Here is a 14927-nt window from a genome sequence, read left to right as displayed (position 1 = left end):
TCTGCCATCAGTATTCTTCGTTCAACTGTTGAAATAGTGCCTTGATCTTTTCTGTCAACCGTTGACGAAAGCATGCTTTGCCATATCTATTCAAGTACCGCTTGTAAATGAGATCCCCCTCTGGAAACCGCCTCATATCCCCTGTCATGTGAAAGTAGCTAATGGATATACCACAAAGGGGACGGCACACCCGTAAAAACATGCTGTCTTCACTCTCCGGGACAACACCACCGCGTACATCTTCATCGGCATATAGCTCATAAAAATGACTGGTGTCTGCACATGGGGATCTCTGTGGCGGCCATCGTATCGATACCATCACATCTCCAGTTATGTCTTTTCTCTTCATGACAAACATCTCCTCTCGTGTCCGGTACAATACTAACTGGTATACATACACATCCGTGCTAGTTTATATACCGGTCCTTCTCGCCGAGTAAATCACATCGCTGTCCAACGTAAAAAAAAAAAAAAAAAAAAACACCCAAAGATAAGATAGACCGCCAAGAAAAATTTAATTCCTTTTTCACCTGACATGGCATCGTTAATGTTATTGACCCATCAGAACGAGTTTGTTCGTATCTTTTTAAGGCAGAAAACCGTTGGTAGTTATCTCTTATAACGAAATAATTATTAAAAAAACCGCACGGCCATATTTTTTTAAAACTCCGTTATGTATTGCAAGGCAGACCGAAGGGGTGGGCCCGCACGACCATAACTCCGCCGTCTAACCAGTTACCGTTGATTTTATTACGGCATCGAAAAGATTGGGTTCATATCTTTTTAATGCAGTAAACCGTTGGTAGTTATCTCTTATAACGAAATAATTATTAAAAAAACCGCACGGCCATATTTTTTTAAAACTCCGTTATGTATTGCAAGGCAGACCGAAGGGGTGGGCCCGCACGATCATAACTCGGCCGTCTAACCAGTTACCGTTGATTTTATTACGGCATCGAAAAGATTGGGTTCATATCTTTTTAATGCAGTAAACCGTTGGTAGTTATCTCTTATAACGAAATAATTATTAAAAAAACCGCACGGCCATATTTTTTTAAAACTCCGTTATGTATTGCAAGGCAGACCGAAGGGGTGGGCCCGCACGATCATAACTCGGCCGTCTAACCAGTTACCGTTGATTTTATTACGGCATCGAAAAGATTGGGTTCATATCTTTTTAATGCAGTAAACCGTTGGTAGTTATCTCTTATAACGAAATAATTATTAAAAAAACCGCACGGACATATTTTTAAAACTCCGTTATGTATTGCGATGCAGACCGAAGGGGTGGGCCCGCACGATCATTACTTCTCAGTCGGACCCGATATATTTAATTTCAATACGGCCAAGTAAAGGTGGGGTTCCTATCTTTCTAAAGCAGAAAACCGTTTGCAGATATCTCTAATAATGAAATAATTATTAATTAAACCGCACATACATGTCGGTATATTAATTGAAATAATAGCCCTCGACGGGCCGGCCACGTTGTTACCATGCGGTAGCCCTGATCGTCATTATAATTTCTATATTATTTATTTTTTGTCGGGCGTTCCGGGTATCATTCCGTTCGTCATTAAAGGCAGATGGCAAAAATATTATTTGTTGCTTGGTGAAAAGGGTATTTTTTTTATTTTATTTTTTTTTATTTATAAATAAAATGTGTTTCCGTTAAGACCCCGACATTTGTTAGTTGTCACAAATTTTAGTCCAGTCCCACCCCGCCATAAAATTCACCTTGGGTAAAATTGCACCTGGTGAACGTAGCCAGGTGTTAATTAGTGCAGGTAGTCCGATGTCGCATCGCATCCTGTTAGTTGGCCAAGGTGACACGTATACATGGCTTCACGAAGCCATTTATGGCTTCACGAAGCGTCAACGTTTTTAAAAAATTGTTTACCTGTAAATTTTATTAAAGATGTTTTTTTATTTTTTTTTTAATAAAACTCACATCCACAAACAAATAATATTTTTGTAATCTGCATTTAATGACGAACGAAATGATACCGGTAACGCCTGACAAAAAATAAATAATAAAGAAAATATTTTTTTTTTTAATACAACTTGATACGGCTTCCCGATGAAAAATTCTCATCCGTATTTTTTGCTTTAATTTTTTTTTTTTTTTTTACCGAGGGTATAGTTGGCCGTCCTGGATGGTCGAGACACCCGCAGTAGCCCGTCCGCGTCTAACGTGCGGCTTCCCGATGAAAATTTCACCCACGTAAAAAAAAAATACCGAGGGTATAGTTTGCCGGCCTGGCTTGGCCGATAGACCCGAGGTATCCCGCCCGCGTCTTTAATAATTATTTCGTTATAAGAGATATCTGCAAACAGTTTTCTGCGTTAAAAAGATAGAAACCCCACCTTGCCGAAGCCTTTATAGAAATAGAGATAGCGGATCAGACAAAAAAGTTATTACCGTGCTGGCCTACCCCTTCGGTCTACATTGCAATACATAACGTAGTTTTAAAAAAATATGTCCCTGCGGTTTAATTCGTAATTATCTCGTTATAAGAGATATCTGCAAACGGTTTTCTGCGTTAAAAAGATAGGAAGCCTCCCTTGCCGAAGCCTTTATAGAAATAAAGATAGCGGATCAGACAAAAAAGTAATTACCGTGCTGGCCCACCCCTTCGGTCCAGATTGCAATACATAACGTATTTTTTTAGAAATATATATACGTGCGGTTTTATAAATATCTATTTTATTAAAAGAGATATCTTCCAACGGTTTGCTGCGTAGAAAAGATACGAACAGGGCCGTGCTGATGTATTTATAAAATTAAAGTTACCTAGTCAGATGATAAAGAAAATAGACCCGTGGTAGCCCGTTAAAGGACACGTACCAACATGGAATAAATTTTATCTTTTTTATTTGTGGCCCGATTTTCCCCATTAAAGTCTATATGTTCTTTATATTTGATAGAAATAAACATTTTAAAACGTAAGATATGTTTATTTTTTTGTAAAGGCTTAAATTAAACTTTTGTAGAAAAACAGGTGAAAAATGGCCTCCGTAGTCCCGGGAAATGGCGACCGCTGATTGGTCGTATAGTTTCGACCAATGCGAAAATTTTATATTTTTTCAATCCACCTACCTTTGGTATATAAGGGGTATGTTTTTTTAACAGATTACCACAGTTTGATTCCACAAGGTAAGTGACACTTTTATGTACTTAAAAGAAATATATTTTTAAATTTTATTGTTATTCGTAGTACTACAAAAATATTAAATATTTAATAAATTTAACTATATTTCGTATACAGAAATATTTATTGATGAAACGACAACTTTACCCTGGTTAAAAAAGCCAAAAAAGTACGGGTGGGAATTTTTCATCGGCAAGCCGCCCGTTAGGCACTGACCAGTGACCGCATTTGAATTGTACTGTATACCCTTTGCGAATGGGAGGGGGTTACTCCGTCTAAAGGACCTTATAAGGTCCACGCCGCTGTGACTCGCAAAATTCATTTTGTAATTTATACCGAAGGGGTGGGCCCGCACGGTCATAACTTCCATACCGCAGCAGATATTTTTAATTTCAATACGGCCCCGTAAAGGTCAGGTTCCTACCTTTGTAACACAGCAAACCGTTTGACGATATCTCTTATAACGAAAAAATAATTAATTAACCCGCAGGGACATAATTTGAAAACTACGTTATGTATTGCAATGTAGACCGAAGGGGTAGGCCCGCACGGTCATAACTTCCATACCGCAGCAGATATTTTTAATTTTAATACGGCCCCGTAAAGGTCAGGTTCCTACCTTTGTAACACAGCAAACCGTTTGACGATATCTCTTATAACGAAAAAATAATTAATTAACCCGCAGGGACATAATTTGAAAACTACGTTATGTATTGCAATGTAGACCGAAGGGGTAGGCCCGCACGGTAATAACTTCCATACCGCAGCAGATATTTTTAATTTTAATACGGCCCCGTAAAGGTCAGGTTCCTACCTTTGTAACACAGCAAACCGTTTGACGATATCTCTTATAACGAAAAAATAATTAATTAACCCGCAGGGACATAATTTGAAAACTACGTTATGTATTGCAATGTAGACCGAAGGGGTAGGCCCGCACGGTAATAACTTCCATACCGCAGCAGATATTTTTAATTTTAATACGGCCCCGTAAAGGTCAGGTTCCTACCTTTGTAACACAGCAAACCGTTTGACGATATCTCTTATAACGAAAAAATAATTAATTAACCCGCAGGGACATAATTTGAAAACTACGTTATGTATTGCAATGTAGACCGAAGGGGTAGGCCCGCACGGTAATAACTTCCATACCGCAGCAGATATTTTTAATTTTAATACGGTCCCGTAAAGGTCAGGTTCCCACCTTTGTAACACAGCAAACCGTTTGACGATATCTCTTATAACGAAAAAATAATTAATTAACCCGCAGGGACATAATTTGAAAACTACGTTATGTATTGCAATGTAGACCGAAGGGGTAGGCCCGCACGGTAATAACTTCCATACCGCAGCAGATATTTTTAATTTTAATACGGCCCCGTAAAGGTCAGGTTCCTACCTTTGTAACACAGCAAACCGTTTGACGATATCTCTTATAACGAAAAAATAATTAATTAACCCGCAGGGACATAATTTGAAAACTACGTTATGTATTGCAATGTAGACCGAAGGGGTAGGCCCGCACGGTAATAACTTCCATACCGCAGCAGATATTTTTAATTTTAATACGGTCCCGTAAAGGTCAGGTTCCCACCTTTGTAACACAGCAAACCGTTTGACGATATCTCTTATAACGAAAAAATAATTAATTAAACCGCAGAAACATATATCGTGCGGCTTCCCGATGAAAATTTCACCCTCGTTAATTTTTTTTAACCGAGGGTATAGTTTGAAGGCCTCGATGGTCGAGAGACCCGCGGTAGCCTGTTCGCATCTAACGTGCGGCTTCCCGATGAAAATTTCCCCCTTCTAAAATTTTTTTACCGAGGGTATAGTTTGACGGCCTCGATGGTCGAGAGACCCGCGGTAGCCTGCCTGCGTCTAACGTGCGGCTTCCCGATGAAAATTTCAGCCTTGTAATTTTTTTTTACCGAGGGTATAGTTTGAAGGCCTCGATGGTCGAGAGACCCGCGGTAGCCTGCCTGCTGGGTTAGGGTTTGGGTTAGGGTTAGAGTTAGAGTTAGGGTTAGGGTTAGGGTTAGGGTTAGGGTTAGGGTTAGGGTTAGGGTTAGGGTTAGGGTTAGGGTTAGGGTTAGGGTTAGAGTTAGGGTTAGGGTTAGGGTTAGGGTTAGGCCCGCTAGAACGGCCGTCCACGTACCTATACCCGCGGTAGCCCGATAAACAGTTTTTACATGGGTGAATTGTTCATCGAGGGGTGAATAAAGTTTGAAATGCACTGTATACCCTTTGCGAATGGGAGGGGGTTACTCCGTCTAAAGGACCTTATATGGTCCACGCCGCTGTGACTCGCAAAATTCATTTTGTAATTTATACCGAAGGGGTGGGCCCGCACGGTCATAACTTCCATACCGCAGCAGATATTTTTAATTTTAATACGGCCCCGTAAAGGTCAGGTTCCTACCTTTGTAACACAGCAAACCGTTTGACGATATCTCTTATAACGAAAAAATAATTAATTAACCCGCAGGGACATAATTTGAAAACTACGTTATGTATTGCAATGTAGACCGAAGGGGTAGGCCCGCACGGTAATAACTTCCATACCGCAGCAGATATTTTTAATTTTAATACGGCCCCGTAAAGGTCAGGTTCCTACCTTTGTAACACAGCAAACCGTTTGACGATATCTCTTATAACGAAAAAATAATTAATTAACCCGCAGGGACATAATTTGAAAACTACGTTATGTATTGCAATGTAGACCGAAGGGGTAGGCCCGCACGGTAATAACTTCCATACCGCAGCAGATATTTTTAATTTTAATACGGTCCCGTAAAGGTCAGGTTCCCACCTTTGTAACACAGCAAACCGTTTGACGATATCTCTTATAACGAAAAAATAATTAATTAAACCGCAGAAACATATATCGTGCGGCTTCCCGATGAAAATTTCACCCTCGTTAATTTTTTTTAACCGAGGGTATAGTTTGAAGGCCTCGATGGTCGAGAGACCCGCGGTAGCCTGTTCGCATCTAACGTGCGGCTTCCCGATGAAAATTTCCCCCTTCTAAAATTTTTTTACCGAGGGTATAGTTTGACGGCCTCGATGGTCGAGAGACCCGCGGTAGCCTGCCTGCGTCTAACGTGCGGCTTCCCGATGAAAATTTCAGCCTTGTAATTTTTTTTTACCGAGGGTATAGTTTGAAGGCCTCGATGGTCGAGAGACCCGCGGTAGCCTGCCTGCTGGGTTAGGGTTTGGGTTAGGGTTAGAGTTAGAGTTAGGGTTAGGGTTAGGGTTAGGGTTAGGGTTAGGGTTAGGGTTAGGGTTAGGGTTAGGGTTAGGGTTAGGGTTAGGGTTAGGGTTAGGGTTAGAGTTAGGGTTAGGGTTAGGGTTAGGGTTAGGCCCGCTAGAACGGCCGTCCACGTACCTATACCCGCGGTAGCCCGATAAACAGTTTTTACATGGGTGAATTGTTCATCGAGGGGTGAATAAAGTTTGAAATGCACTGTATACCCTTTGCGAATGGGAGGGGGTTACTCCGTCTAAAGGACCTTATATGGTCCACGCCGCTGTGACTCGCAAAATTCATTTTGTAATTTATACCGAAGGGGTGGGCCCGCACGGTCATAACTTCCATACCGCAGCAGATATTTTTAATTTTAATACGGCCCCGTAAAGGTCAGGTTCCTACCTTTGTAACACAGCAAACCGTTTGACGATATCTCTTATAACGAAAAAATAATTAATTAACCCGCAGGGACATAATTTGAAAACTACGTTATGTATTGCAATGTAGACCGAAGGGGTAGGCCCGCACGGTCATAACTTCCATACCGCAGCAGATATTTTTAATTTTAATACGGCCCCGTAAAGGTCAGGTTCCTACCTTTGTAACACAGCAAACCGTTTGACGATATCTCTTATAACGAAAAAATAATAAATTAAACCGCAGAAACATATATCGTGCGGCTTGCCGATGAAAATTTCACCCTTGTAAATTTTTTTTACCGAGGGTATAGTTTGAAGGCCTCGATGGTCGAGAGACCCGCGGTAGCCTACCTGCGTCTAACGTGCGGCTTCCCGATGAAAATTTCACCCTTGTAAATTTTTTTTACCGAGGGTATAGTTTGAAGGCCTCGATGGTCGAGAGACCCGCGGTAGCCTACCTGCGTCTAACGTGCGGCTTCCCGATGAAAATTTCACCCTTGTAAAATTTTTTTACCGAGGGTATAGTTTGAAGGCCTCGATGGTCGAGAGACCCGCGGTAGCCTGCCTGCTGGGTTAGGGTTAGGGTTAGGGTTAGGGTTAGAGTTAGAGTTAGAGTTAGAGTTAGAGTTAGGGTTAGGGTTAGGGTTAGGGTTAGGGTTAGGGTTAGGGTTAGGGTTAGGGTTAGGGTTAGGGTTAGGGTTAGGGTTAGGGTTAGGCCCGCTAGAACGGCCGTCCACGTACCTATACCCGCGGTAGCCCGATAAACAGTTTTTACATGGGTGAATTGTTCATCGAGGGGTGAATAAAGTTTGAAATGCACGGTATACCCTTTGCGAATGGGAGGGGGTTACTCCGTCTAAAGGACCTTATATGGTCCACGCCGCTGTGACTCGCAAAATTCATTTTGTAATTTATACCGAAGGGGTGGGCCCGCACGGTCATAACTTCCATACCGCAGCAGATATTTTTAATTTTAATACGGCCCCGTAAAGGTCAGGTTCCTACCTTTGTAACACAGCAAACCGTTTGACGATATCTCTTATAACGAAAAAATAATTAATTAAACCGCAGAAACATAATTTGAAAACTACGTTATGTATTGCAATGTAGACCGAAGGGGTAGGCCCGCACGGTCATAACTTCCATACCGCAGCAGATATTTTTAATTTTAATACGGCCCCGTAAAGGTCAGGTTCCTACCTTTGTAACACAGCAAACCGTTTGACGATATCTCTTATAACGAAAAAATAATTAATTAAACCGCAGAAACATAATTTGAAAACTACGTTATGTATTGCAATGTAGACCGAAGGGGTAGGCCCGCACGGTCATAACTTCCATACCGCAGCAGATATTTTTAATTTTAATACGGCCCCGTAAAGGTCAGGTTCTTACCTTTGTAACACAGCAAACCGTTTGACGATATCTCTTATAACGAAAAAATAATAAATTAAACCGCAGAAACATATATCGTGCGGCTTGCCGATGAAAATTTCACCCTTGTAAATTTTTTTTACCGAGGGTATAGTTTGAAGGCCTCGATGGTCGAGAGACCCGCGGTAGCCTGCCTGCTGGGTTAGGGTTAGGGTTAGGGTTAGAGTTAGAGTTAGCGTTAGAGTTAGGGTTAGGGTTAGGGTTAGGGTTAGGGTTAGGGTTAGGGTTAGGGTTAGGGTTAGGGTTAGGGTTAGGGTTAGGGTTAGGGTTAGGGTTAGGGTTAGGGTTAGGGTTAGGGTTAGGGTTAGGCCCGCTAGAACGGCCGTCCACGTACCTATACCCGCGGTAGCCCGATAAACAGTTTTTACATGGGTGAATTGTTCATCGAGGGGTGAATAAAGTTTGAAATGCACGGTATACCCTTTGCGAATGGGAGGGGGTTGTTCCGTCTAAAGGACCTTATATGGTCCACGCCGCTGTGACTCGCAAAATTCATTTTGTAATTTATACCGAAGGGGTGGGCCCGCACGGTCATAACTTCCATACCGCAGCAGGTATTTTTAATTTTAATACGGCCCCGTAAAGGTCAGTTTCCTACCTTTGTAACGCAGCAAACCGTTTGACGATATCTCTTATAACGAAAAAATAATGAATTAAACCGCAGAAACATAATTTGAAAACTACGTTATGTATTGCAATGTAGACCGAAGGGGTACGCCCGCACGGTCATAACTTCCATACCACAGCAGATATTTTTAATTTTAATACGGCCCCGTAAAGGTCAGGTTCCTACCTTTGTAACACAGCAAACCGTTTGACGATATCTCTTATAACGAAAAAATAATGAATTAAACCGCAGAAACATATATCGTGCGGCTTCCCGATGAACATTTCACCCTTGTAATTTTTTTTTACCGAGGGTATAGTTTGAAGGCCTCGATGGTCGAGAGACCCGCGGTAGCCTGTCCGCATCTAACGTGCGGCTTCCCGATGAAAATTTCACCCTTGTAAAATTTTTTTACCGAGGGTATAGTTTGACGGCCTCGATGGTCGAGAGACCCGCGGTAGCCTGCCCGCGTCTAACGTGCGGCTTCCCGATGAACATGTCACCCTTGTAAAAAAAAATTTACCGAGGGTATAGTTTGAAGGTCTCGATGGTCTTTATTTTTTTTTATTTTTATTTTAATACGGCCTCGGAAAGGTCATATCTATCACATTAAAGGCATACTACTGTATTAATACATTTTTTTTTTAATTTTTTTTTACAGGTTCCCCCAGGTGTTGATTGTGTTAGTTGTTTCAGTTGTCCTTGCGTTGTTGGTTTATTTTTTTGGTCAGGTTTCCCCAGTAGGTGTTGATTGTGTTAGTTGTTTGAGTTGTCCTTGCGTCAGTGTGTGTTTTTTTGTTGGTCGTCAGGTTCCCCCCAGTAGGTGTTGATAGTGTTAGTTGTTTCAGTTGTCCTACCATTGTTCAATATGTCTGACGTTGAGAAGAGAACTACCCTTGGCCACACTTTGTACTGGTGCGTATATTGCTATGAGCCTACTGAGAGGCTTTATAGGCATAATTGTCCGATTCTTGGTCGTCGGTTGTCTGTTGATGAGAAGAAGAAGTGTCGGGTTGACACCGCTGCGTTGTATCAGGGGTTGCATCATTTTGCTTTCTATAACCCCCAGTCGTTCCGTTGGCCTAGTCAGGAGTGGTTTTCCAGGGCTCAGGTATTCGCCATCCTTTCAGCGTATGGTCATCAGCAGGTACCAGGTGTATTGCAAACGCCAGATAATCATCTGTCTCAACCGCAGTTGACAATCCCGGCTGCTGCTGCTGTGTTTGCGCCTTGTGCTGTGTCTTCGCCTATGGTGTCCCCCGTTGCTGTGTCTTCGCCTGTGGCGTCCCCAGTTGTATCTGGTCGGGTGTCTACGCCCAGGCCAGGGGTTTCTGCCGCTGTGTCTTCGCCCAGGCCAGGGGTTTCTGCCGCTATGTCTCCACCGTCTCGTCGTGAGCTCGTTGTCCCTAGTAGTAAGTCCCCCTCTGATTGTGGTATGGAGGCCTCTGTTGACTCACTGAGTAGTATGGAAAGTTCTGCCTTTGTCATGTCTGATATTCACGACGATTGGCCTCTTGCAGTGGACGGTGTGATCGAGACTGCTGCCGTTGAGGTTCTGACCCCCGCCCCGCCCCTGGTACCTTCGGCTACGTCTGCTTTTGTACGTCCAGTACGACCCAGTTCTGATGATGTGTCTAGTCGTCCACCCCCTGCTGTTATTCCTGCCTCCTCTGCCCCGGCTGCACCTATTATTCCTCTAGAGGCAGCATTACGTGAAGATACGTGTCCTGTGGCTACCGGCCTAGACTTCCTGTTCCAGTTGTGTGACAGACAAGCCGAGTCCAGCGGGAAGAAGAAGAGTGCTACACCAAGCAAGCGTGTGGCCCACGATGAGTCGACGTCTGATGAGGGCAATGGTCCATCTCCTGGGCGTGCGGAGCCACGACCGAAGCGTAGCAAGGTCAGGCCTTCCATCGTGGAGGAGGGTGAGACTGCCGATGATACAGATCGTGATGTCGATTACCTACCATGCACTGTTCAAAGGAGTCCCGTCAAATTGCCAGGTGCTCCCACCATCCTATCTAAACGGATGGAGTCCCGACAGTACACCGAGCGGGAAAAGTTGGTGAGTAGTCGTATGGGTAAGATAATTCCCGCTTATCCTTTGTCTCTTGCAGGTCCGTCAGCGTCTGGCGCAGATCCACCCTCTAGGCGGAATTACACGAACGATTCCGTGAAGAAGGCCTGTTCAGAAGCTGGGCTCTATGATGTCCAGCCTTATAATGACCACGTGGCCTTTCCCATATTTGAACAGTACACGTCCTACCACACGGACATTAAGAACAAGAGTGTATCGCAGATGAAGGACGAGGTCACCAGAATCAAGATCGTCCTGTGGTGGATGAACCAAAATGCAGGTAAGGCTGTGCCAACGTTGGACTGGTCAGCGCTGAATAATAAGGCCATCGAGGACGTGAGTATTTATTTAGAGAGTCTGCACCTGGCACATTCCACTATCCGACTGTACCTGCAGTCGTTAACACATTTTATTCAGTTCCTCCATTGCAGGCAGATACTCCCGGACGGCCGGTGTGTGTCCCTCCTGCGGACGTCGAAAGATGCTACGGCGGGGGCCAGCAACCGAGATCTAGCAGATGTGCAGGAGAGGAAGGCGTCCGACCCCGAACGGACATGCACCACCAACCCGTACCAGCTGACAGAAGTCCTCAGGAAGGGTAAACCCACCGCTTTATTACATATTGATGCTCTGTTGCGGGACCCGTCGGTCAACTCTGTTAAATTAAACTTTGTCAATTCTTTTTTTATAGCCTATGTCTGCTTGAAGCATGGCCATCGACCTGGTGTCATCGTCAACATGAAGGTGACCGAGCTGCAGGCTTCACAACCCGAGACGGTCGAGGGTCAGGTCTGGCGTGTCGTGCGGGTGGCGGAGCACAAGACCAGCGACAAGTATATGGCCCAGATTGGTCTGGAACCGTACGTGTACGACATGCTGACGAAGTATTTGAAGATCCGGGCCAAGGTGCTGGCCTCCGCTGGTAAGACGGGACAGGTCAGGTATGTATTAGTCTGTAGCAACGGCAACCGGTTGAGAGGTGCGTCGGAGATGTTAGCCCGCTTCCACAAGAAGAACGGGATGACCACCCACTACACCAGCAGACAGGCACGCCAGACCTTCGAGACGTGGTCCCAGTACCTGAGTCCGGCGGAAAGACAAGACGTAGCGGAGTATCTGGCCCATTCGACCGAGGTGGCGCAGAGACGGTACATCAACGCCGACCCCAAGAGGGCAGCCACTATATGTTCCAAGTTTGACCACATGGTCACAAACACACGCCATACTGGTGATCGTATGCCAGCCAGGCAGCCAACGGTCAGCCTGACACGCCTGGAACCAGGTAACCAGGTACCAGGGTCAGCAGCGGTGAGTACCCATCCAGCACCGGTGAGTACCCATCCAGCACCGGTGAGTACCCATCCAGCACCAGCTGCTGCTGCTGCTGAGATATGTACGTCTGCTGCCGGGGCTGAGGTAAGTACGTCTGATGCCGGGACTGCTGTAAGTACCGTCCCGACTACCCCTACTACTAACAAGACTACTACTACTACTACTACTACTACCACCACTACTATTACCACTCCGCCTAATCCCTCGTCTTCTTCTATCGTTGTAGGCTTCACTACTCCTGTCAAAGGATTCGCAGCCTCCTCTCCTCCTGGCCAGGGAATGCTGACACCATCGCCGCAGAAGAGAGCCACCGTGTACGCAGCTCTGCTCCAAGAATTTGATCCTGTGGACGAGAACACCGAATTTCCACCGCCACTAGCCGTGGCAGCCAGGTTCAAGATTAAAAAGGAGAGGGCCAGGCAGATATGCGACTCCTTACGCCACTACAAGTGCAGGATCATCCACGAGAAGGCTGCCGTCCAGCTGTTGGAGTCGGTAGCCAGGCGTCAGAGGGTCCAGCTGATGGATCTGCGGGTCGATGACGTGACTTCACTCATTCCCCAGGACCAGAAGAAGTTCAACGCCTTGTCGACCAAGAACCTCCAGCGTGCAGAGTTTAGCCGACAGTTGCGGCTGTATTTCAACATGCTGCAGAGTGGGTCCTCGCCAGTGGTGACAGTACAGGATGTGACCAGCCTCGCATCCCTCGTCGAGAGCCAGGCATGGCCGAACATCACCCTCCACGCCACTACAGCGACGGGACGAGGAGTGGTAGTAGGTGACAGGTGGATCCGCAGCGGTTCCGTTGTGTGTGACTACCACGGCAACTTAGTGACGAGAGCAGAAGGCCGACGTCGCATGTACGAGTACCAGGTGGAGGAAGACGGCAATTACATGTTTGAGTTCAAGTATGCCGAGCAATTCATGTGCATCGATGCCGCGACTGTGCCGTGTGAGTGCCATCCACGCCTACCCACTACATTCGGCCGATTGATCAATCACTCAGCCAAGGCCCCGAATCTGAAGACACACAAGATGGTGATCGACAAGAAAGTGGCGGTACTATTCGTAGCCGTCAGAGACTTGCAACCCAACGAGGAGCTCAAGTTCGATTACGGGGTGCGGCGAAATGAAGACGGTGACAGGCTGTCCTTCCTGGTGAATTCATGAGTCCGTCAGTCACACACACAACGGTCCCCCTGCTGCCACCAACCTTTTTTTAAGTTTAGTGACCTAAGTGCTTCAATCAACCTACGTCCTGTATACGAAGGTTTTAATCGGTGCCATGTAACATCTCAACCTACGTCCTGTATACGAAGGTTTAGTCGGTGCCATGTACCATCTGATGAAGTTTTCTTAAGTCAAAATAAGCCTACTTTGGACAATTTTAATTTTAATCTGGGTTCAATTATGTAAGGGATATAGAGTAAGGGATATAGAGTTCTGTTTAATAGTTCTGTTGTGTACATAATCGGTTAATTTATTTTATTTATTCATTTATTTATTCATATGTATATATGTATATATCTGTATATAGTGCTTAGCTAAATTTTATCTGCTGTCTCATTTCAGACACCAACGAGAGACGGATCGACATTAGTCCTAGGCCTACGTCCTGTATACGAAGGTCTTATTGCTTGTACGGTCATATAGTCAGTCGATCGACATTAGTCCCAGGCCTACGTCCTGTATACGAAGGTCTTATTGCTTGTACGGTCATATAGTCAGTCGATCGACATTAGTCCCAGGCCTACGTCCTGTATACGAAGGTCTTATTGCTTGTACGGTCATATAGTCCTCAGTCGATCGACATTAGTCCCAGGCCTACGTCCTGTATACGAAGGTCTTATTGCTTGTACGGTCATATAGTCAGTCGATCGACATTAGTTCCAGGCCTACGTCCTGTATACGAAGGTCTTATTGCTTGTACGGTCATATAGTCAGTCGATCGACATTAGTCCCAGGCCTACGTCCTGTATACGAAGGTCTTATTGCTTGTACGGTCATATAGTCCTCAGTCGATCGACATTAGTCCCAGGCCTACGTCATGTATACGAAGGTCTTATTGTTTGTTCTATTCTTCGGTCAAACGTCAGAGTTAAGTTGTTTATTTGGTTTTGTGTCGATAAATTGGTTGGTTACTTGTATTTCTTTTTTTTCTGGTGGTATCACTCCTGTGTTCTCGTCGTAGACTTTTTTGTAGGTACGTATTATTTGGAAGTATTTTTTTTATTTCTTTTTTTTTTTTTTTTTTTTTTTTTTTCATTTTTTTTCTTTATTTCTTTATTTCTTTATTAATTCATCGTTCAATGTGCAATATTACTCAGACTATTTGTTTATTTCAGTGTTTATTTGCCTGATATTTTTATTTTTTTCTAATGTTATTTTTCTTTTTTTTCAGGTCGGGCCGGTACGCTAGATACGTCCTCGTTCGTCCGGCCTGGGTAATGCCAAAATCTAGCAGAAGATAGAAGAACAGAGTTGACGCGGGGCCACTAAGCTAATCTGCCCGCTTTGCACCAGCAAACGTAAGTACACCGTTTAAAGCTTAGGGTGGGAATCGAACCCACGTACGTCAACGCCGATGTTCTATTTCTTCAACAAATTAAACACAAAGTCCGCAAAAAAACAAGATAAAGAAAAAAACCCGTGGTAGCCC

Source organism: Mytilus trossulus, unplaced genomic scaffold (assembly GCF_036588685.1).
Source record: "Mytilus trossulus isolate FHL-02 unplaced genomic scaffold, PNRI_Mtr1.1.1.hap1 h1tg000379l__unscaffolded, whole genome shotgun sequence".
NCBI classification, from domain to species: domain Eukaryota; kingdom Metazoa; phylum Mollusca; class Bivalvia; order Mytilida; family Mytilidae; genus Mytilus; species Mytilus trossulus.
Note: the sequence above shows the minus strand (reverse complement) of the source record.